Source organism: Arvicanthis niloticus, chromosome 13 (genome assembly GCF_011762505.2).
Source record: "Arvicanthis niloticus isolate mArvNil1 chromosome 13, mArvNil1.pat.X, whole genome shotgun sequence".
Lineage (NCBI taxonomy): Eukaryota > Metazoa > Chordata > Mammalia > Rodentia > Muridae > Arvicanthis > Arvicanthis niloticus.
In genome coordinates, this window is record NC_047670.1 from 70,978,459 (window position 1) to 71,001,239 (window position 22,781).

At 43.8% G+C, this 22,781-nt stretch overlaps 1 non-coding gene across 1 annotated transcript; it reads left to right on the forward strand.

Annotated features, from left to right (window-relative positions):
• The first annotated feature begins 9,917 nt into the window (after positions 1–9,917).
• Positions 9,918–10,025, forward strand: LOC117719456 (U6 spliceosomal RNA). Its single transcript, XR_004608180.1, has one exon. It is a non-coding gene; the product is annotated as a U6 spliceosomal RNA (small nuclear RNA).
• The last annotated feature ends 12,756 nt before the right edge of the window (positions 10,026–22,781 follow it).

Sequence of the window (22,781 nt, forward strand, 5' to 3'; positions counted from 1 at the left end):
CTGTGTGCTGGGCACACTCTCGAGTACAAACTCAGTATTGAGAAAGCAACACTGAGTCCTCATGGCCACCACAGGAGGTAGGGCACTGACATCCCCTCTGGTCAGCCTGGGGTTGAGGACAAGACTGAGGAAAGACCAGTGACTTTCTCAAGATGACACAGACAGAATCAAATGCCCAGTGTGACTTCAGTTCTCCTGATCCGTCCAGCCATGTGTCATGGAGTGTGCCAAGGAACACAGATGCAGTTGGTGAGAAACAGATAGGAAGGGGCAGACAGGAAACCGATGTTATCTGGGAAGGAGAAGTGTAAGTAGACAGCCCTGGGTGAACAGAAAATGCTCAGAAAGGCCTCATTGTTGCCATAAGAACAAATAGCTTGTGCTCACCTTGGAATGGTTAAGGTCTGATCAAAATCTCTCGGGCCAATGTGGAGCTATTCTTTTTGAAAAGTGGGATTGCTTGTGTTCTTTGTACATAGAGAAGGCTGAGAAGCAGTCACTCGGCTGGCACTGTGTGCCCAATGATTAGATTTGTCTGCAGATGAGCGATTCAGTCAAGTAGCTCGAGTTTAAAGAGTGTAAGTACCTTTCCTCACACCCCATTTAATCCACACTGGTTTTGCCTTCCTGCACAGATGGCCTGCTTTTCCTCTTCCTGAGCTGAATTCTCACAGAAGCCAGTGAGTGTTAAGTGGCCAGGAGAAGCCTCTGGAGTACAGGATACAGGACAGGGAGTCAGATGGTGCCTGACATTACTATCAGAAACCTGAGGCTATGAGATCATGCAGAAGAATTATTAAGAAACTTCGTGGGCAGTATAGCTGAGAAAATGGTAAGCTTCATGGGATGGCAACTGAAAATAATGTGGGAAGCCTTTACATCAGTCTGATTTTCTTTCTTTTTCTTTATTTTTTAAAGATTTATTTATTTACTTTATGTATATGAGTACACTGTTGCTATCTTCAGACACATCAGAAGAGGGCATTGGATGCCCATTATAGGTGGTTGTGAGCCACCATGTGGTTGCTGGGAATTGAACTCAGGACCTCTGGAAGAGCATGTCAATGCTCTTAAGCGCTGAGCCATCTCTCCAGCCCTCAGTCTGATTTTCAAATATCAGGGTTCAAGATGTACATAAATATAAGAACATCATTTAAAGACCAGAAGAGAGAGAAGGGAGAGGAGAGAGGAGGAGGGAGGGGGAAGGGTGAGGGATAAGGGGAGAGAAGGAGAGGAGAGGCGGGAAGGGAAGAGGTGAAGAGGAGAAGAGGGAGGGAGATTATAATTAGCGGCTATTTCTAGGTGAAAGGGTTTAAGGTTTGCACTTTTTTCTTCTCTACTAAGTTTTGTAATCAGAGAAATGTCAGACTTTGTCTTTAAAAAGACAAGTGACTTTCAGCGTTTCTATTTCTCCTGACAAGTGTTTGAATCTGAATTAAAGGCCCAGTCCCAGCTGAATTTCTTTGGAGGTGGTATTAATGCCTGGATTTTTCTGCAGCGGCCTTTTTACCTGGTGTGGTGGGAGGGAAGACATCTTACCATTTAACAACAGTGAGTAGAGTTAGAGTGCTGTTTTGTGGGAGGGAAGACCTCCAGGGAAGATGTGTTACCATGTAGCAACAGTCGGTAGACCTGCTCCTCCTAGAAGGAAAAAGGCTGAGGAACGGAGACATCTTCCCAGAAGGTTTGCTCTTCGGCTTTTCTCAGGGATGCTTACTGCAGGATCAGCCAGCCTCACCCTGCAGCTCTTTCCAGATTGTGAGTGCAGAATGCTCACTCTACGGTCCTTTTGTAGGGTGTGTAAACCAGTAAATATGGTAATGGTAAAAACAAAACAAAGCAAAAACAAACAGAAAAAAACAACAACAAAACCGTTAGAGGTGTGGCTACCCTGACCTTTCAGGAAACAGCTTCCAGAAAGTTCAAGGTCTACCTTTCATACACTGGAAAGATCGAGTGAGCCAATGTACTGGCAACAGGCACCCTGAAAGCTGTATCCACCAGTGAGGGTTACCGTTGTTTCACTTCTTAAACCCTAGAGGCTTTGAAGCGTAACTGCTGTTTCTCTCAGGAATGTACATAATGTTTTATTGTTTACACTATATTAAAATTCAGGAAGCAGGACTGGAGAGATGGCTCAGTGGTCCAGAGCACTTGTTTCTTTTTCAGAGGATCTGGGTTCAATTCCCAGCACTCACATGGTAGCTCACAAGCATCTGTAACTCCAGTCTCAGGGGATCTAACACCCTCTTCTGCCTTCCCTGGGTATTGCACACACATGGTGCACACATATGCGTGCAGGCAAAATACCCATACACATAACGTAAAACTGAAGAATTGTAAAGCAGAGAAACAGTGTTGCAATATCACAAAAAATGCTTTAGTGTAAGGAAGTACTTAAAAAACTTAAAAAAAAAAAACATTAAAAACCCCAACTATTTTCAGTTTAAGGGCTTAAAGCACTTAAGATTACATTTTAAGAGCAATTAAATTTTATAAAGAAAATATGGAGGGAAAACCCTTCTAAAATTCTACTTTTCTCAGGCAGCTGTCATTCGCTTTAATTATTTAGTTCCAAGGTTCTTTTTTCCACTATAAGAAACGTCTTCAAAATGTAAATTGTAGTAGATGTAGTAACTTCTTGACCTGGGTCTATTTTGATTTTCCATTTAATATCATGTAAATAAGAGATAGTCTGGAGTAATGGTTAAAAGTCCAGGATGTGGGGCTGGAGAGATGGCTCAGTGGTTAAGAGCACTGACTGCTCTTCCAGAGGTCTTGAGTTCAATTCCCAGCAACCACATGGTGGCTCACAACCATCTGCAATTATATCTGACGCCCTCTTCTGGCTTGCTTGAAGACAACTACAGTGTACTCATAAATGTAAAATAAATAAATAAAATCTAAAAAAAAAAAAAAAAAAAAAGTCCAGGGTGTGGAGCAGGCTAGGAGTTTCTTACAGAGTTCCTAAAAAGTAAGAACAAAAAGTCCGCCTGGAGAGGCAGAAGACGCCATGGCCTCACTGCTCTCTGAAGCTTCCATATGCTCGGAAGGCTAGTTCACCAACCAGTGGCCTGATGTGATGTGGTGGAACCTTTAGAAAATTGGATCCACAGGAAGGAAGTCAGCTCACTGGAGGCATGCCCTGGAAGGAGATTTCTGATTCTGGGTCTCTTTCCCTCCCCATCCCTCCTTTTCCCTCCATCTTCCCCCTTCTTTCCTTCCTGGCCTTTGCAGATACTTGACCCATGGTGTACTTCCCATGATGACACTGTGACTTGGCCTAAAGCAACAGAGCCAAGCACTGTGGACTGAACAAACCTCCTGAAAGCATGAGCTAAGACAAACCTTTCCTCTTTATAAGTTGTCCATATCAGGTATTTTGTTACAGTGACAAAAGTTTGGCTAATATAAAGGGAGAGTGCTTTAAGAAAGATAGGGGTGATCTCTCCTTTGTGGGGTTATTGTGAGAGACAGCCTATAGAATGGAGAAAAAAATTTCGAACTGTATGTTAGATAGGAGATTAGATATATAAAAAGCTTAAAACACATCACAACACAACACAACACACACACACACACACACACACACACAAGCATCTAATGAACAAATGGGCTATGCATTGAATGTGAAGTTAGCAAAAGAACTATGAGTGGGCCAGAATTCATTGAAAAAGTGTTGAACGTTGGCCATTAAGAAAATAAGTATTAACCTGATTTTGAAGTTTCATCTTACCCTACTCAGAATGGATATCATCAAGAAAACAAATAATGGAGCTGGAGAGATAGTCAAAAATGCTGGCTGCTCCTCCAAAGGACCAGGATTTGAGTCCCAGTATGCACATGGCTGCTCGGAACCATCAATAACTCCAGTTCCAGGGTAACTGCGCCCTCTTCTGGCCTTCACAGGCACTGCATGCATGTGGTACTAAACTATTCATACAGGCAAAGCACCCACACGTAAAATTAAAATAATAAAAATTTTGAGTGAAACAAATAACAACAAATGCTTTTGACAATATGAGAAAAGAGGAACCCATATTCCCTGAGACTGGGAACATAATGTACACATTTTCTTTTTCATCTACACAAAAGACGCTTATACAACTGTAAAGAAAAACGAAGTCGTGAAATTTGCAGGACACTAGATGCAACTGAAAAACATTACATTCCAGGAAATAAGCAGACTCGGACAAATACAACGTGTCTCTTATATGTAGGACCTGTATTTTTTATAAAATATGTATGTGTGTATACAGATGAGTGTATTTGTTTATGTGTGTACGTTATTAAACTAGACAGGGGATCATGGGAACAGAAGAAGTAGAAAAATGCCAGTAATAAAATACAAATGATAGGAAAATATTTGGGGGAAGGAAAGGAACTAACGACACAATGTATAACGTATTGAAAGGTCACCATGAAGCTCCTCATTACTTTGTATGTTAACTTAAAATAATAAGTTTACACACTGTGTAGGGGAAGTCTGTCTTTACTACTTACAGAGCAAAGCCTCAAGGGTTGTTAGGTGGGATTAGGAAACACTGCCCCCCAGAGGCCGTCTACATGATTTTAAGAAGTCCGGCTTCCTAATCACACTACAAAGATGCCAAATTGTATTTTCTGACTTGAGGCCATTCAAGAATTCAGTTGGAAGGCATTTGTAAAAGGATCTTGCATCCGAGCTGAATCTGACCTGAAAACTTCCTTCCTGCATTCTAGTTTTCCTTGGTACCAGAAAACACTATGCAAGCTGCCAAGGGTGGGGAGAAGTTAAGTCCTACCAGCTACAACACCTATGAACCACACAATGAGCGGCAGAACAAGATACCTGTAAAGGTGCTGTAAGTGGCGTTTAAATGTCGGTGGTAACCAAAAGCGTGAATCTAACTGGACTCAATGCCTTCTCGACAGGAGGGAAATCATTTGATACTGAAAATCTACTATTGCCATTTCGCTTGACAGTGTACTTAATCCCTTACTACATTGCAAATTTTATCCTTATACCCACAGATACAGTGTAGCCATCAGCCCTCATCAACGAAGCCTCTCCTTACAGCAAATGGGGAGCATCCCAGAAAACCACAACTGGATACAAAGCAGCCCCAATGGAAAAATCTACATCACAACTCCCACATCTATGGCTCAGGAAACACCGAAGAAGAGTGTGTGAAAAGAGCCAGAACCCTGGGAAGTCTGCTGTAAAACAGTCTCACCTAGAAAGCCTGTATAAACAAAACCAGAACAGCGGCATTATCCACGGACCTGGACGGGGGAAGTTTCACAGGGCGCCCCCTAGCGAAGAATTCGCCTCTTGGGAAAGAGTGCCCTAAATGCTTGTCTAATGTAGAGTGGTCAGCACTGAAACCATTCACACACAAACAACAAAAACGGACACAACAGGTTATATCTATATATTTGCGTATACATATACACATATGTACATGTGTGTAACAATAATAAAGAAAAAGAGGCTAGGGATTTGAGAGTGTAAGGGACATAGGAGGGGTTGGAGGAAGGAAAAGGAAAGAGGGAACATGGTGTGATTTTATTTTAATTGAAAAAATGTAAAGAAGTAGAAAAAACGGATTCTCCAACGTGCAAAAAGTTTCAATGGTAAAAGAGAAAGTCTCTCATGAAAAAAAAAAAAGAAAGTTGAAGAAAATTTCTCTTTGATTAAAGATATAATCGAATGAAAGTTTCAAGAGTGGAAGAAGCCAGCATTTTCCTGGATTATTAAGAAGAAAAGTGGAGTAGAAGACCTTGATGGTGTGGGGCGGGACTCATCTGTGGCAGCCTTTTTCTAAAAGAGCTGCTTGGGAAAGCAGATGCGCCCAGCCTGCTGAGAATGAGGGGATGACCTGGAGCAGGTGGTGCTCAGTGGGCAGCAGCTCGACGGCTTTGATGGACCAGGAATGGTTGAAGTGATAGCCATGGAGGTGAGGACAGCCCGACCCAGGCACCTCTGATGACATGGGGGCGAGTGGGTTGGCATCCCCTCCCCACACCCCGTCTTCTTTCTTTGAATTGCTACTCCCAATGTTCTGTAGGCTTGGGAACCAGAACCCTCTGTAAAACAATGCCAACAGCCTTTAGGAGGAAGGTTCTGGGAAGATGAGAATAGGAAGAACTAGGAATCTGCCTCGTGGTTCAGACAACCGGCCGCATGGAAGAATCATTCAGAGCCAGCTTTGTGACTCTCAGCTCTAACATGGCAGTAGTCCCACCCCACCCCCACCCCCTGACCCCTTAGCTTCAGGCAGGAAGTTGTGTTTTTATCCCCAAAGGAGTGTACACAAGTTGGGGGAGGGGTGAGGAGAGATAAATTAATAATGATAGTTAATAAGTTAACAAACCAGTATTGGGATGTGCTCGGTGACTGCAGCGCATCAACACACCGGTGTAAGGAAGCAGGCAGGCTTGGTGGTGTGCCGCTTGCCTTACTGTAAGTCTCCCCACTTCGGGCTGATGGAACTTCTAGAACATTAGAGAGTCCAGGACTTTTTCCTTTGATTTCTTTCCCTTTCTTCTTTTGGGATCCGACACTGAAGACTAGAACATTCTTTATTTTATTTTATTTATTCACCATCACTCTCTTCAGACACAGCAGAAGAGGGCACCAGACCCCATTACAGATGGTTGTGAGCCACCGTGTGGTTGCTGGGAGTTGAACTCAGGACCTCTGGAAGAGCAGTCAGTGCTCTTAACCGCTGAGCCATCTCTCCAGCCCAAGACTAGAACATTCTAATGGAGAAGTTAGGAAGTCTTCATGTCCAGGGGAGGATGCATGCTCAGAAGAAAACCTAGGACGGCTTTCCACTTCCACTGTGCAAGGCTCAGCACAGACGTAGCCACTGCAACTGAACCCAACTAAGCCAAGGGAGGCGAAAAGTAACTGCGCTGAAGGAAGGAGGGTGTGCTGTGCAGCCACTTCACGGTCGGGCTGAATCCTAGGTTCCAACGCCAGCGAGAAAAGCACAAAGTATGCCGAGAACTAAGCATGCAAGATCCATTAGCCGGGTGCGGCTACACACTTGTGATCCCAGTACTTGGGAGGCCGAGTCAGGATGGCAGGATTTCAAAACCATCCTCTGGTGTGGTAAGTTCCAGGCCGGCCTAGGCCTCTCAAGACTGTTTCAAAACAAAAGCAAACAGACAGAAAACCCGTCCAAATGCGGGGTCGGGGGAGAGGAAATCAACCAAAAAAAAAAAAAAATGTCTCTGAACAACACTTAATGGTAGGTCTACGAGAGTCGGACTTTAGAATCCTTGTGTTATAGGTGCTCAAAGGACTGAAGGAAGATATGCAGACTATCACAAACCAAAACACACACCAGAAACAATTGAGCAAAATAAAAATGTTAATAAAGAACTAGAAACTTAAAAATAAACTCCGGAGCAGAAAAATACAGTAAACAAAAATTAAAAAAAAAATCACAAAAGGAATCAAGAACACATTTGGGCAAGCAGAAGAAAGCATCGGTGAACTTGAAGATAGGACAGTGGAAATTGTTAAGACCTGAGAAGAAACATTGAAGAAACCCCTAGTGAGTGTTGGAAATAAAATCTGGAGTTGAAGGACCCAACCAATACCACACAAAGATCACAAAGACAGCTTTACTTCTGCAAAAGGCTGTGCTGTTTAGTTAATGCAGCAAGGGCACAACCAGAAATGCAATGGTTTTTTTTTTTTTTTTTTTTTTTTTTTTTTTTTTTTTTTTTATCTTAAGGTGAAGAAATTGTGTCTTACATGTTTTTTGTTTTTTGTTTTTTTTGTTTTTGTTTTTGTTTTTTTTTTTTAGCTGACTCATTTTTCAAAAATCTGAGAAAAGGAGATGAAGGAAGGGGTTGGCTGCTCCCGGTCACTCCTGGCCATCAAGTTTCAGTAATGAGTGGGGACACAGCAGGGCCATCGTAAACAATAAGTTTGACAGGGTGGGAGAAGCAAAATAGTATACAACGTCACATTCCTGGGGTCCTTCTTTTGATATAAAAGACTTAGATTCCTTGTAACTATGTCCCTCACCTATCTCCTCTTTATTACACCAGCAAACTTTTCTTCAAATTTTACCATCAATTTTGGAATAAACTTTTTTTGGGGGGGGGGTTTCTTTAAAAGTAGGTCATTTTGATAAGGAACAGAAAAGGCATGGTTCAGTCAAAACTGTTTCTGTAAGTCTCTGGGCTGACTCTGGAACAGGGGTGATTATGTCACACCCTGTAGAGTCATGACTCCAACCATTACAGACAAGGGTATTAAAATGACATCACCTTCCTCTTCTGGTGGTGTCTGGATCGTTGTGCTATGAAATCGTACAGGGGTCTTTATTCCTGAATTTTCTGCTAGTTCATTAGGGAGGTCCTTGGACCTTGGAGACCTTCCCATGTAGGATGAAGTATACTGTTGTTCTCCCAACATTACACAGACTCTACATTGTTTTTACACATCCCTTATCTCAAACTGTCTCTAACATTAACCTACTCTCCCAAGCCATTTTGCCCATGGCGGTAAGTCGCTCAGCTATTCCTTTGACAGCATCCCAAGTATAGTTAATAAACCTTTTAGTGATAAATATAGCTAATACAATCTACATTTTAAAATAATACCCACTCAAACAAGCCCTGTTGAAAACCAGCGTCTATTTGGTTTCTGACTTTGAATCCATTTGGGACCTTCTGGGATGCTCCTGTTGTATCTGTGTATATATGGTGATCCAATGAGCCTCCTGGAGTCAGTCGCTCTTCTGAGTTGGGTTGGAATGTCTACATGCTTAGTAAAAAAGGATGGCCATTTGGATTAAAGCACAATCTACAGGCAAGACTTCAAAGAAGGGTCTTCCACAACACCTCCAGATATCTGCTACTATGACCACCAGGGCAGCTGTTACTCATCACACCGGATGACTGTCCTTCTCCGCACCCAGTTACAATGTCCACTGAGTCAGTTGCTCCTCCACCTAGGGAGAGCATGAGAAGTAATTAAACCTGGGAGAGGATGCCCCTAGGCGTCTTGGTCTTGGAAGAGAGACCATGCAGCACATGCCATTCCAGTAGTCCCATTCTAATGGAAAGACAACTATGTAATCCTTGGGTCTCTGCGCTCACGTGCATAACAGTAGCTTTGTGGAGTGTGAAGGGAATGTGTTACCCATTCAGCCAAACATTTGTCTCCATACCCTGTCTCAGGTCTATTTTAGGTCTTTTAGTTATAGTGATTGTCACCTAGGCGGGGTCATTCCTAAAAGGCTTGGGAACATTTACTGGTGCAGGGGAGAAGGAAGGAGAAACTGGGGACGAGGTAGGATCATTGGTTATCTCCTTATTTGCCAAACCCTGGGCTTTGCTATCCATGAGACTCCACTCTTTCCAGATTTTTCCAAACACGTGGGCCACTCTAAAGGTGTATTTGAAGTCAGACAGATTGTTTCTTCCTTTTTTTTTTCAGGTGTTTTAGGGCTTGGATGAGAGTGATTCACACTAGTGCTGGTCACTTATTAGGTAATTTCCACAGCTCACAGATGACTAAGTCTCCATCCATCACAGGGTGGCCATTATGACTCTTCCTCTTGATTACTCAGCAGGGTCCGGCTATAAAGAGTTAAGAGTCCTTCCTGGAATCGAGCTTCTCTAAGATCAGGCTGACTAGCGTCTGATGTTCTATCAACTCTAAGCAGTAATGTTCCAAGATGCTTGTTCCTTACAGAGAATCACCAGAACTGAGGGAACTGTTGGTTGTAAAAGATCAGGTCATCTTTTCTACAAGGACAAAATCATATCTGAGAATTCTGCAGCCCGCTGCCATTTTTCTGACCTCTGGTTGAAACATTCAGGCCATCTTCTCAGTACAGGGTCTAGGAGTTTAGACAGGAAAGTTATAGGCTGCCTTTCCTCCATCCCATGTCCCTGCATTAAGAGTTATGCTTGCCTTGGCAGCACATATACTAAAATTTGGAACAATACAGAGAAGATTAGCATGGCCCCTGCTCAAGGACGACACGCAAATTTGTGAAGGCTTCCATATTTTTTCCGAGGCCCTATCACGTATGGAGCAGAGGACTGACTGCTTAGTCTGGCCCCAGTGGGAGTGGGTTGGGAGAGTCAGTAAATCTCTGGGGAACAAACTGTCCATCTATGTTGCTTCTTTCCTGAGGATTTTCCACTCAAGGGCAAAGGGTACATTGGTATAAAGCCTAGGTTGGATCCAGAGACTTAGACAGCTGGTGGTGATCCATATGACATCATCGAACTCCCACAGAACTGAGGACTGGGTCTCCATCAGTGAGCATCTCATTCACGCTCAGCTTCTGGAATGGCCAAGGCAGTAACTGTCATTCCCGTGAATCCTCTTCCTCTTCCTCTTTTCTTCTCCTTCTCCTCCCCCTTCTTCTTCCTCTCCTCTTTATCTTCTTCTCCTCCTCCCCTTCGCCCTCTTCTCCCTCTCATCCCCAACCTTATCCTCCTCCTTCCTCTTTTGGTTCATTGAGACAAAATCTTTCTGTGTGACCCTACCTGGCCACAAATTCCCTGAGATCTACCTACCTCTGCCTCCTAAGTGCCGCAATTAAAGGTGTGTGCCACCACACTGGAGCCTGTGGCTTTGTCTTAGCTTGCTCTGTGCATAAAGTCACCTAGTACATGCTCAACTGGGCCCTTCCCTGCGTTGCTGAGAGACTTTCTGTCTCTGAATCATTACTTATCTAGGAAGTAATGACTGCCTAAACCATGGACCCACCATGATAAGGTTCTGAGACATGTCTCCCCAAAGTTAGGGTTCTTGACTTCTTCCCAGACAAAATTAGAATCTTGGATGAAGCTCCAAATTGTTGGAAATAAAACCTGGGTGTCAAGGACTCTACTGACAACATGCAAAGAACATAAGTGCATTGTTTAGGTTTGGTCAACTTGACCCAAATTAGAGTCACTTGGGAAGAAGGTCCCTCAGTTGAGGAATTGCCTCCATCAGATTGGCATGTGTGCATGTCTAGGGGCTGTCTTCTTGATTAATGGTTCATGTGGGAGGGCCCAGCCCACTGTTGTCAAGGCCACCCCTGGGCAGGGAGTCCTTGGTTGTGTAAGAAAGCAAGCTGAGTAAACCATGAAGGCAAGCCAGTTAGCAACGCCCCCTCCATGCTTTCTGCTTCAAGCTCCTGCCTTTATGATGGACCATGGAAGATGTAATATCCTCTTTCCTCCCCAGCTTGGTCAGTGTTTCTGTAGCTACAGAAGAGGAACAGAAATGATGGAGATAAAAGTGAAAGTGATCCCGGACCTCAGCTAATGCCTTTGCCATAGGGTGGGTGCTTCACTCAGTAGCGAGCACACTAAGCAGGGAAGTGATACATTTTTATCCTGACCTGAAGGTGCTACTGTATCTTTTCCTTTCTGGTTAGCAGCAGATCTCACAATCTTTCAAAGTTAACCAGCCTTTTTTTTTTTTTTTTTTAAATGGCTCAAAGGAGATGAAGGAGAAAAACGGACAATTGGGTTGGTTGCTCCTGGCCACTGAGTTTTGGAAATGCAGTAGTTATGTAAACAGAAAGTTTTTATGAGGTGGGGAAGGTTTCAAAATAGCATTACAAAGGTTACATTCCCTGGGATCAATCTTTAGGTTAAAAAAAAATGTAAATATTTCCTTCACAAGCCAGGCTCAGCTATCTTTCTTCAATAAGGTATTTAAAAGAATCAAGTTAACAGTGACAAGCACAAGCAGACATGGAGATCCAGTCTATGTTGTCTCGTTGGGAAGAGGGAGAAAGAGATGTACTCACTATCTCCTTCTCCGCCCCAGCTTGTTTCTGGTGTCCTGACGTGACGTTTGGGCTGAAACAGAAGGCAAGACGTATGGGAAGTTCCAGGTTACAGTCAGGTTTGCTCCCATCCACCTTCCTGTCTCATTCCAGTCTCTTCTTCAAGGCCATGAGGCAAGGTGCAAGTATTTCCTGCAGGCAAGTTCACCATCTGCCTGGGCCCAGGCCTTGTGTGAGATTCCCGGTGAAATTCCAGTTCCTTAGGGTTTATTCTTTCAACTGCCTGATAGCCAAAGGGCAGGTCCAAGTATTTCTTTAGAGTATACCAACAGGGTGGGAATTTGCAATGGATTTTATCAAAGAAGCAATGCTTTTTAAAATTAAATGTAGAAAATACTCGAATTTCACTCAAGTTTACCCTAATGACACAAAAACTGAGCGAGCAGGCAGCTTCTCCAAAAAGGCACCGCAGAGCGTCTCAGGACTGAGGTGTACGAAGTTGGGTTTTGTTGTTGTTCTTGTTGTTTTTTGTTGTTTGTTTGTTTTAAAAAACCCAGAAATGAGATAATTAAAAGATACAGATGTCTTTTTTTTTTTTTTTTACATTCAGTGTACGTTCGCACGTGCGCGCGTGTGAGTGTGTTCCTATGTGTAGGTATGGGTATATGTATGTCAAAGCAGACATGTAGATCAGAGGATGACCTTGGGTATCATGCTTCACTTTCTAACTTTTGAGACGAGGTTCCTTGTTCACCTCTGTGTGTGACAGGCTAACTGGCCTATGAGCTTCTGGGGATTCTTTTGTCTCCACCCACGCACATCTCCCATAGGACCACCGCCCTTTCCCTCTCAGTGGAACCAATCAACCAACCAACCAACCATCCAACCAACCAACCAACTAACCAACCAACCCATCAAATAAAATGAAAGATGTGGCTATCGCACTTAAATTAGTCCCAAAGCAATTTGCTACTAAAAGGGGGTGGGTGGAGTGGGAAGGACAAACAGAAGGGAAATCGGGGGAATCCATGAAATCCACCCTGTGTGGAGAATGATAGGATAGCTGTACTTTAGTTCCAAATGCGTAAATTACGTAAACACGTAACAAGCGGAAGTAAAGATAACCAACAGGTAGCAGATCACACAGCAGGTAGCACCAAATGCACAGTATAAAATCATCAAGTCGGTGCTTACGCCATCCAGCAGAAATGCCATGGAAGCCCTGCTTGGACTTTTTTCCTGAAGTTCTCCACCAGGGGTTTCCAGAAAGACCAGTGTTCTCTTCATAGCTGGCTGTTCGCCATTAGCTGTTCGCTTTCTCCTTTTTCCCTGCCATAGCCATGGGGCCAGAGTGCCCCAGGACAAGGCCTCAGAAACAGAGACGATAAACATGAGTCTGAGATCTTGCCCTTGGAGTCAGCTCTCCACAAGTGTAAACAGCATGTGGTATTTATCAGTCTACTTTATATTACAGTTAAGGACAAATGAAACCCCGTGTGCATCTAAAGCTTTTAAAATGTGCATAGCGACAATATTCCTAAAGGCTGCTGGGTAGACACAATGCAAATGCTTCTTGACTGATGGACAAAGGAAACATTGTATACAATGGAATAGAGGACAGCAAACAAATTAAACAGAGACACACGGCCACACGGAGGAATCCTGAAAACACTATGCTAAGTGAAATAAGTTCTTTGTGGGACAGTGAAGATCTATACCTGTCAACCGTTGTACAATGCTGTGCCTACACCAAAGCCCACTGGGCTGCACTCTTTAAATCGTTGAACCGAATGGCATATTCTTTATGTCAAAAGGCATCTGTGAATGTGGCTTTTGGTAGAAGGGACTCACTGGTCTCAGATGACAAGATTCCTGAAGTTTTGAGAGTTAAGCTGATAAATGGCCCATTGGCCTAGAAACAGAGAACTTTCAGAATTGAAAACGGCTCCTGACCCAGCCTACCATGAGTAAGGGAGCCTGCTAATAACCTCCCTAAGCCACACACACACACACACAAAAGGCATTTACTATTCCCATGTCTAATGAAACCAAGAGAATATCAGGAAAAGCAGAGTCTTGCTGAGTGTTTACTCAAGGACTGTGAAAATAAGTGGTCTGAGGTGCCTCCTGTGGAGGAGAACAAAATGAAAACTTAAGAAATGTACCCTACCTCAGGGTGACCAGCCTTCCTGCAGTTGGCCTGGCAGGATTTTAGACATGGTGCCAAGTCTGACTTCCAAAGCAAGCATTTAGAACACTCATGCTGCTACCATCTGAGCTTGACTTGCTAGCCCCAGGTAACTATCTTCTATTTCACTAGTGCCTGTAGAATCCTTTTGTGTCTTGTAACTTCTGAAAGCCAGGAGAGGGCATAAGGTACTGAATAAATTGCCTATCACTCAGGTTTAATTCGTCTTTTCATATAATAAGTGTTTATTAAGACTATAATAAGGGCTGCTACAGAGATATTTTTAAATACAAATTTATTCTTAACAGCTTGTTTTTAAACGCCATCTTTGATGATTTTCCAAGTTCTTCCACAAGCTGTATTATATGAATAGCAAAGGGTTTCTCATATTGGGATACAGTTTTTAAAAGTACATGCCTGATTTAGTGTGTCGGAATTACCTTGTGAAGAATGTTCCAAGGGGATTCTGGTTTCACCAGATGGGTCCGTATTTTTGGTGTCTTATTCAGAGAATTGAGAACAAGCCCCCGGCAAGGTCACATGATGTCTTATTCAAAGGAGAAGCACAGAGAAGGTATGGTGTTCAAGAGCTCTGGGTTGCTGTTGGGACTTCAAAGGGTCCAGGAGGAGGAACTGGTTGCTAAGAGTAGGGATGGGTGGGTTTCTGTTTTGATTGACAGGCTTGGGTCGTGCAAGCTTTCGTTCACTGTGCATACCCATTCCCATGATGCATCTGATATTAATACCACACATGCCCAGATATGCACAGGCATAGGAGGTTAAAGGAGATCTTCCCTAAAGGTTTGGCCAGATGACACCGTTGCCTTTCTATAGATGAACCCCAAACCGTTTAAACTGGATTCGCTCCCTGCTTCTAGTTTCCAGGCTATATTCTAGGACACGTTTGAATGGAAACTAAAGAACAAAAGAGGAATTACTGAAGGGTTCTAGAAAGAAGGACCTACTGTATTGTTTGGAGTAAGGGGTACATGCAGCTCCATGCTGGTAGGAGCCCCACGTTGACGAACGCATTGCTGGGAAAGGGATGTGTGGAGTCTGGGCGTGCAAAGCTTGCCCTGTGTTTGTCTTCCCAAATCTATGTAAGACTCTATATAGCATCTTTTTTTTTTTAGAAGAGGAAATAAAGGCCAGTGGGATGGTAAAAGTGCTTGCTGCCAAGCCTGGCGACCTGAGATCAATCTCTGGGACTCAAATGGTGACATGAGAAAGCCAACTCCCACCAGTTGTCCTCTGACTCCCCCTCCCCCACATGCCAGCTGTTCATGTCCACACACACACACACACAGAGAGAGAGAGAGAGAGAGAGAGGGAGGGAGAGGGAGAGAGAGATAGAGACAGAGACACAGAGACAGACACAGAGACAGAGAGACAGAGAGAGACAGAGAAAGGCAGAGAGAGACAGAGACACAGACACAGACAGGGAGACAGAGAGAGACAGAGACAAAGAGAAACAAATATATTCTTTTTCAGAAAAAAAAATATAGTCAATTGTTTGAAAATTATTATTTGAAACAGTATCTCACTATGTAGCCCAGGCTAATCCTGAACTTGCTCTCCTCCCTGCCCCACTCCTGAGAGCTGGGATCACAGATGCACACCACACCATACCACCATTTCCAGCTTAGCCTCTCTCTCTCTCTGTGAGAGTCCTTGGCCGTTCTTACACACAGAACACTTCCACGGCTTTCTGCCCTGTAACTTTCCCTTCTCCTTCCCCCTGCTTGCCACTCACAAACCTTTCCTGTCTGAATTGTCCGACTTTCTTTTTCTGCCTCCCCCTTTATTATCCCCTCTGGCTTTCCAAGCCGAGCTCAGCAAAGACATGGGCTTTATCTTTCTGTCCAGAAGTCATCCGTCTTCTTGAATTATACCGTCAAGTCTAAGAAGCTGAAGATAGCTATTATTCGATGGTCGTTATCAGGGTGGCTATAATGGAAAGAGGATAGGAAACAGGTGCTGCCGAGGAGATGGGGAGGTTGCACCTCGCATGCATTGCTGGTACAAATGTGCAATGCTGCTGCAGAAAACAACTCAGCAGTTTCTCAACCCTGTGGGGTGGTGTTGCCCAAACTTGGGGCTGATCTCAGTGGACGTGTTAATGTTCTCTCTGACACACCGTGGCATTTCTGCACTAATCTAATTAAGTTAATAATCAAGACTGACCATCACAGTCCACTGTAGGTCAACTTGACATTTAAATGCATCTTAAACCATGGCCTCCATCTGTGACCCCCCAAAGGTTCATAAAGCAAACGAACCCCATCTCTTTCTAAGAGTCCTCATCATTTTTACAGTTCCAACACTGCTGAAAATCAAGGCTTCTCTGGGGTTTGCAGGCCAAGTCTTTGTTTGCTTTTCTTACTTGGGACAGGGTCTCAGAATGTAGCCTAGGCTAGCCTTGCACTACAATCTTCCTGCCTCACCCTTCCAAGTAGTAGAATTAAAGGCATGTAGCAGTATGCATTGCAAAGCTAAGCCTTACTTGTTAGCCTCTGATAAATTTAAAAGTTGAGCTACATGCCTCCAACAGTAATGGCACGAAGTCTATCTTTTCGTTCCAAGGGGGAAGAACAGGAGAATACCAATGGAGGAATGGCCCAAAGCAAGACTAGAGGGAAATACATTAAATCTTCTGGCTCCATTTTTGGCACCCAGGACATATTGTGGTATAGGTACCCAAGGTCTGGCTGATCTTAGTTGATGTCTTCATGGCCTGTTTGTGTGGGTTGGCTCTGTTGACCACCCAGAGTTTTCTCTAGCAAACATTCCACGTTCTGGAATCTTTAGCTGCCTGCCCGCAGGAATCCTGGTTTTGCTGCACATGGGCTGGGCTGGCCCAGCCTTTGCTTTGAAATCTTGGTAGAGGGCATAGCCACCCCAGAACTCTTATAATTCTGGATCTCTACACAACCAGTATCCTGTGGATAATGTTAAGGTCTGCCATCAACTCAGGCTTCTTAGAACACAGTTGCCATGGTGTTTGAGGACCTGGATGGCTGAGCACATAGAAACATCTCCCTTGGTGGCCCTGTGTGCTGAGTACCTAAGAGTCATTGTCCCATGCTAGAGACTGAGACAAGTCAAGTTCCAGAAATTCTTGACATGATAAAACCTTTCTATTCTTAAGAGTGGGGACAGGTAGTGTCCCAGCAATTCCTGAGATGTTAAAACTTTTCTCCTCTTGGGGTCAAGAAGGGTAAAGTCCCAACAACCCCCAGATGTGGACAAGGCATGTTTTCATAGTATCTGTTATATTGAGAAACAGTACTCGGCTTCTTTTTAATGGTTTCAAATTATTTAGAAGCAGTGCCTTTCTTAGCCTCAATTTTTCAAATGCTCCTTTTTCTAAGATAAATATAAGTTTTTAAAAATATTTCTGTTCTATCTTTTCTTCCAAATTCTCACTGTAAGTTTGTGTGAAAACAGCCAACACTAACCAGTCCACTGCCTGAATGCCAAAGCACCTTGAAAATTTCTTTTGCCAGATCAATAAGCCCTTTATTTGATTGATTGATTGATTGTTCATTTAGCCAGTTTTTAATTTTTTTAATTTTTATTTTTTTAACATAGGATCTTGTGCACTGGTCCAGGCTTGCCATTAGCTAGGAGCCTTTTGTCTCAACCTTTCAAGAGCTGGGATTACAGGTGTGTGCCACCACACTGAGATTATTCTGTTTCATTTAAACTCAGCCTCACAGTCGGAGGACAGAGAGGAAATGCAGATGAGCGTTTGTCTTCTTCCCAAGTCCTAGTGTGCACGACCTCTTATCTAATTCCCATGAGAACCCATGAGAACCCTGCTCCCAGAATCCTCCAGTCCATGCGCCTGTAGGTGTCGTCCTCCTGACTCCCACAGAATCACTCTCTAGTCTCTGCTTAAAGCAGCTTGGGCTTTTCCCAGCCTGTTTTCTGCAAATTTTACATCTTTCTACCAACCTTTTCCAATCCCGAGCACCATGGTCAGGTGGCTCCAGGAACAGGCTTTCTTCTCTGTGCCAGCTTCTGTGACTGTCACTTTCCTGTTGCTTCAACAAAAACCTGAGGACACAGTACAAAAAAAGCAAGAAGAATTTGCTTTAACTTAGTTCCTGAGGTGTGATAGGAGTGTTCCAGGTAGGACCCCAAAGGGCTGCTATTTCCTGGCTGAGACTTTCTGTGCGCTGCTGTCTGCAAGGTAACATTCTGCAGTTTTTCTAAGAACAAAGCATCCTGTTGAAGGGAAGGGAATTTACACTTGACATCCCATTGCTCCCGAATTAAGTTCCTGTTTTTCCTTGAGTTTGTGTTTTTTCTTCCCTGGCTTGGTGTATATATTGAACCTGCCCAGTAAAGGCAGTGGTATTCTCTCTTAATGGATGACCCAAGTCTGAGTCTTTCTTTAATCCCCCAAGCCTACACCCAAGCTCAGTACCACGGGCAGCGCCGGAGCTGTCACACCTCATGGTGGCCAGGTAATGATAGGACAAGGTCACGTTAGTGTATTTATTTTTCAAGGCAGGGCCTCACCTTGTACCACTCATGATCCTCCTGCCTCAACCTACTAGAGGTTCTGGGAACACAGGGTGTGCCACCATGCCAGGCAAGCGAGTCCCTTTATTACAAGAGCAGGACAGGAAGCAGCTCTGAGACACTGAGACACACCCTAACATACCAGTACATGTTGGGTCTCCTTCACCTTCGATAGCCTTCTCTAACTGAACTACACTGGGACTTTGAATGGCTCCTAAGTGAACAGCTATTCAGTAACTCAGATGAACCTGCTGATTTCAAAACACCCTTGGGACAAGAGACCAACACTGGAATTGGGGTTGGAAAACACCTGTCTTTCTCAATGCCTGGGCTGGAGGGAGCTGCTGCACTCAAGGCCCTGCAAGCTCATACTCACCCTCATCTCGTCAAACAGACTAGAGGAGGGGCGGAGAGAGACAAATGTTTACTGGTACATGGTTAGGTCAAACTGTATGAGACTTCATTTCACAGGTGAAGAAAAATGTCAATTTTCTGTAGGTCCTGTGTTTTACAGGTGTGTCAGAATTGCTTTCTTGGACCTCAGAAGTACACATTTAGGATAAACTTTGTCCTATAAACACCAGAGAACTAGACCGTTGATGGTTGCGTTGATCCGCCTTGGTGGTCAGCCAGCATAAAGCCAGCATAGACTCATCTTCCTCTTCTCCACCATCGTCTTGAAGGCCTTGTATAATCATCCCCTCCTCTTTGCACGTGGCAGCAAGCTTGCTGCTAAGCTAACAAAACTAATGGAGTTGCTCCTTCAGTTGAGCTGTTTGGACTTTAGAAGGCTAGGGTACCAGGTATATGTGATAAACTTTTTCATTAAAGTTTATTACAAAACTAAACTGTCATTTATTTTCAGAGCTACCCAACACGCCACTGTGTCACTCCACAGTGACAGGCACTATCCCAAACAACCCAAACCGTGGATGCTTAATACCTTAAAGGTAAATGGATTAATTCTGTGCGATCTGAGTCTGGGCTTCTTAGCTTTGCCCCTCATAAGGTTCCACTCCATCATCAGAAAAAAAAAAAAAAAAAAAAAAAGTGGGTCAAACTCCATTTTCCGGAGTTGGAAAAATGGCTCAGTGGTTAAAAACACTGGCTGTTCTTCTAAGGGGTTTAGGGTTCAATTCCCAGCACCTACAAAGCAACGTGCAACTATAGCTCCAGTACCAGAGGATCCTCTGGGCACAACACATGTGGGGTGTTTAAGGGGGAGGAATAAGGCTCTCAGTGCAGTTGCTTCTATATAGTGAGCCCAGAACTGTGGGAGTTCTGCTCCATCCTGTTACGAGGCACGCCGGTTGAGGTGTAACCAGGCTAAGGAGCTTGCTGGATTTCACACAGGAAAGGAAGGGCCAAGGAGAGCTTGAACTTATCTCTCCACAGCCACAAAGCCACACCGTTCCCCGACTACCACAAGAGTTTTCTAGAGAGACAGGGCATAGGGACGCAGAGCAGGGAAGGATTGCCACCCCTAGAGTTGGCAGCTCTTCTCCCACAAGCCCTCTAGTAAAATCTGTGAGAGCTTATTGGAACCTGGTGTCTTTGGGGGCAGATCTCTGTCTGTATGTATTTTCTTTTTCTGAGAACAAAGAACGCTTTTTAAAACTGTAATTCATTGTCTCTCTCTCCCCCACAAGCAAGAAGGAATGTAAGCTAGCCCTTGCTTTCAGCACGGGCTGCCCGAACTAAGCATTTCCTTTTGGAGCCGTTTGTGAGAGAAGAATGTTTCCAAATGTATGAGGTCCTCACATTTCCAGCAGAGATTTTTTCATTTCCAGCAGAGATTTTCATATTCCACATATTTCCTTCTTTGGATCTTTCTATTTAGGGATCGGTTTAAAAATACAGTCCCTCTGTCTGGAGCAGAAGGGTTGTGAACCATTCCACCTCTCCGGAGACTCCAGTCACTCGGAAGGGAATTACAGAGCAAAGGAAAAGGGAAAGAAATAGGTTGTTTTGGGTTTGGACTATAACATGAATCCATTATAGGCTACAATAGATCAGAGAATCCACCATAACATTTATAATTTAACACAATACAGCGGCCATGTTTTCTCTTGAGGAAAACGAACGGTTGTTATTGGGAATGCGCCCTTGAAACAGGCGCTTTTGGTGTAGTCGGTTCCTCTCATTGCCTATTGATCAGATAACTCAATTACGTTGGTTGGGGCTGGGGAGTTGCTCGGTGGTTAGGAATACTCACTGCTCATACAGAGGACCCAGGTTCGGTTCCCAGCCCCGACGTGTGGTGCCTCATGCTCAGGCACACACATATATGTTTAAAATAAATAGTTGAATACTTGAAATCTGTTGGTTAAGGGTAACACCTGTTTAAAGATGGAGAACGGGTCTTCCCCAAGGAGGAGCCTCCAGATTAGCTCTCCAACTCCATGTAGACAGCCCTGAACACGCATTACATACAAAAAAACCACCTAAGGGGACTAAACAGGTTGTCTTTACATATTTATCCATACATGTAACAGTATCAACTAATGAGGCCATAAATTAGCAGGGATCAAGGGGGTTCATTGAAGGGGTTGGAGGGATAAAAACGAAGGGGAGACTGATGTATTCTATTTTAATGTAAAAAAATTAAAAACATATATTGGTGGATGATTTTGCTACAGATTCAGTAAAAATGTCAAAATATAGCCTTGAAAGTTTTTATACACACACAATACATATGTTTATGCATACATACATACATACACACATATATGTTATATATTATATATCATATATTATATATTATATTATGCAGGGATATTATATATGGAATATATATAAATGACACAGAATATTTCCCCAAATTCTCAAGCATTGGATGACTCTGAGGACTGGTTTATGATAATGCCTTCAGAACGACCCCTGATACTGAAGGACTGACTTTTTTTCATGGTGTCTTCTCTACCATTTCTTCCTACCCAGGAAGGTTATCCTTTTTAATGACATCATTGTTCACTGGGGATCATGTAAGATTTTGTGACATTTGTGTTTGTTTCCTTCACCTGTTCTGCCATAGAGACACCAGGAAGAAATTGTGTATCTAGTGGGCAGCCAGTTTGTCCCAGGGGAGACCTGATTTCTCGGGGAGTTTTAGGGTAATCTGAAAACTATTGGGTGGCACTGAGTCACAGGCAGGAGCGAAGGATTCATCCTTTTATACCCACTATGGAAGGACACTGTGTGTGTGTGTGGTGTGGGGGCTGGAGGGGTCTGAGCTCAGACATATCACTTCAGCATATCATTTCTCCTTTAACCTACATAAAAGATTGGGCTCGGGGCTGACGAGATGGCTCATTGGTTAAGAACACTTAGAGATCCCCGAGTTCAATTCCCGGCAACCACATGGTGGCTCACTACCATCCATAAGGAATGGGATCTGATACCTTCTTCTTGTAAGTCTGAAGACAGTGACAGTGTACTCTAAATAAATAAATAAATCAATCTTAAGAAAAAAAAAAAAAGAGATTGGGCTCTATTTCAGACATGTTCAACTGACTCAGAAAAACTGAACTTACCAGAGCTCCTTTCAGGATAAGTGACCACCTATGGCATTAGAAAAAAAAAACAGCCAGAGACGTCATTATGTAAGAATGAATGTAAGAGAGACACCCCACCACACACACATGTGCCCACACGCACGAGCACACACACACACACCACACATGCACACACACACACACACACAAGAACAGAATTCAGAAGGAAGCATGTGGCCAGTGCACTGGTCCTCTCTGGGAGGTAAGTTCTCTGGATCGCTTCAAATTTTTTACTTACTGAGCACAGGCAGCTCTGAAGGCAGAATGAAAGCCTCCTGGGATGGTACGCATATGGTACGGAAGGACAGACAGACTCCTCCAGTTCACAGCCCAGCCTAAGGAACATGGGAGTAAAAGATGCCAAATGGAACTTGTTGAAGCCCCAGCTAACTGAGCTTCTGGGTCTCCAAAATCGCTTCTTCCCAGAGATGGCAAGAGCCAATGTCGAAGGGAAAAAAAATCAGAACATATCCGTGGCATTTGCTGAAGTTGACTCCCAAGAAACTAAAGCAGGTAACTGACTGCCAAGATTTACTACAGCAAAGTGCAGAGTTAAAACAACAGGAAAAGACACACAACAGAGGATTCTGGGAGCCCAGCACAGGCTTCGGAGACGCTTCTTGTCTGAGTCCACCCAGAGGAGCTCTTTTTCTTTCCCACCTTACTACCTGGGCCACAAGTGGGAAGCCTCTTGAAGGAGTCTCTAGGTTCGCTGGAGGAAGGGCTGCTTGCAGAGGAACACCCTACTATGTAACTTGGCAG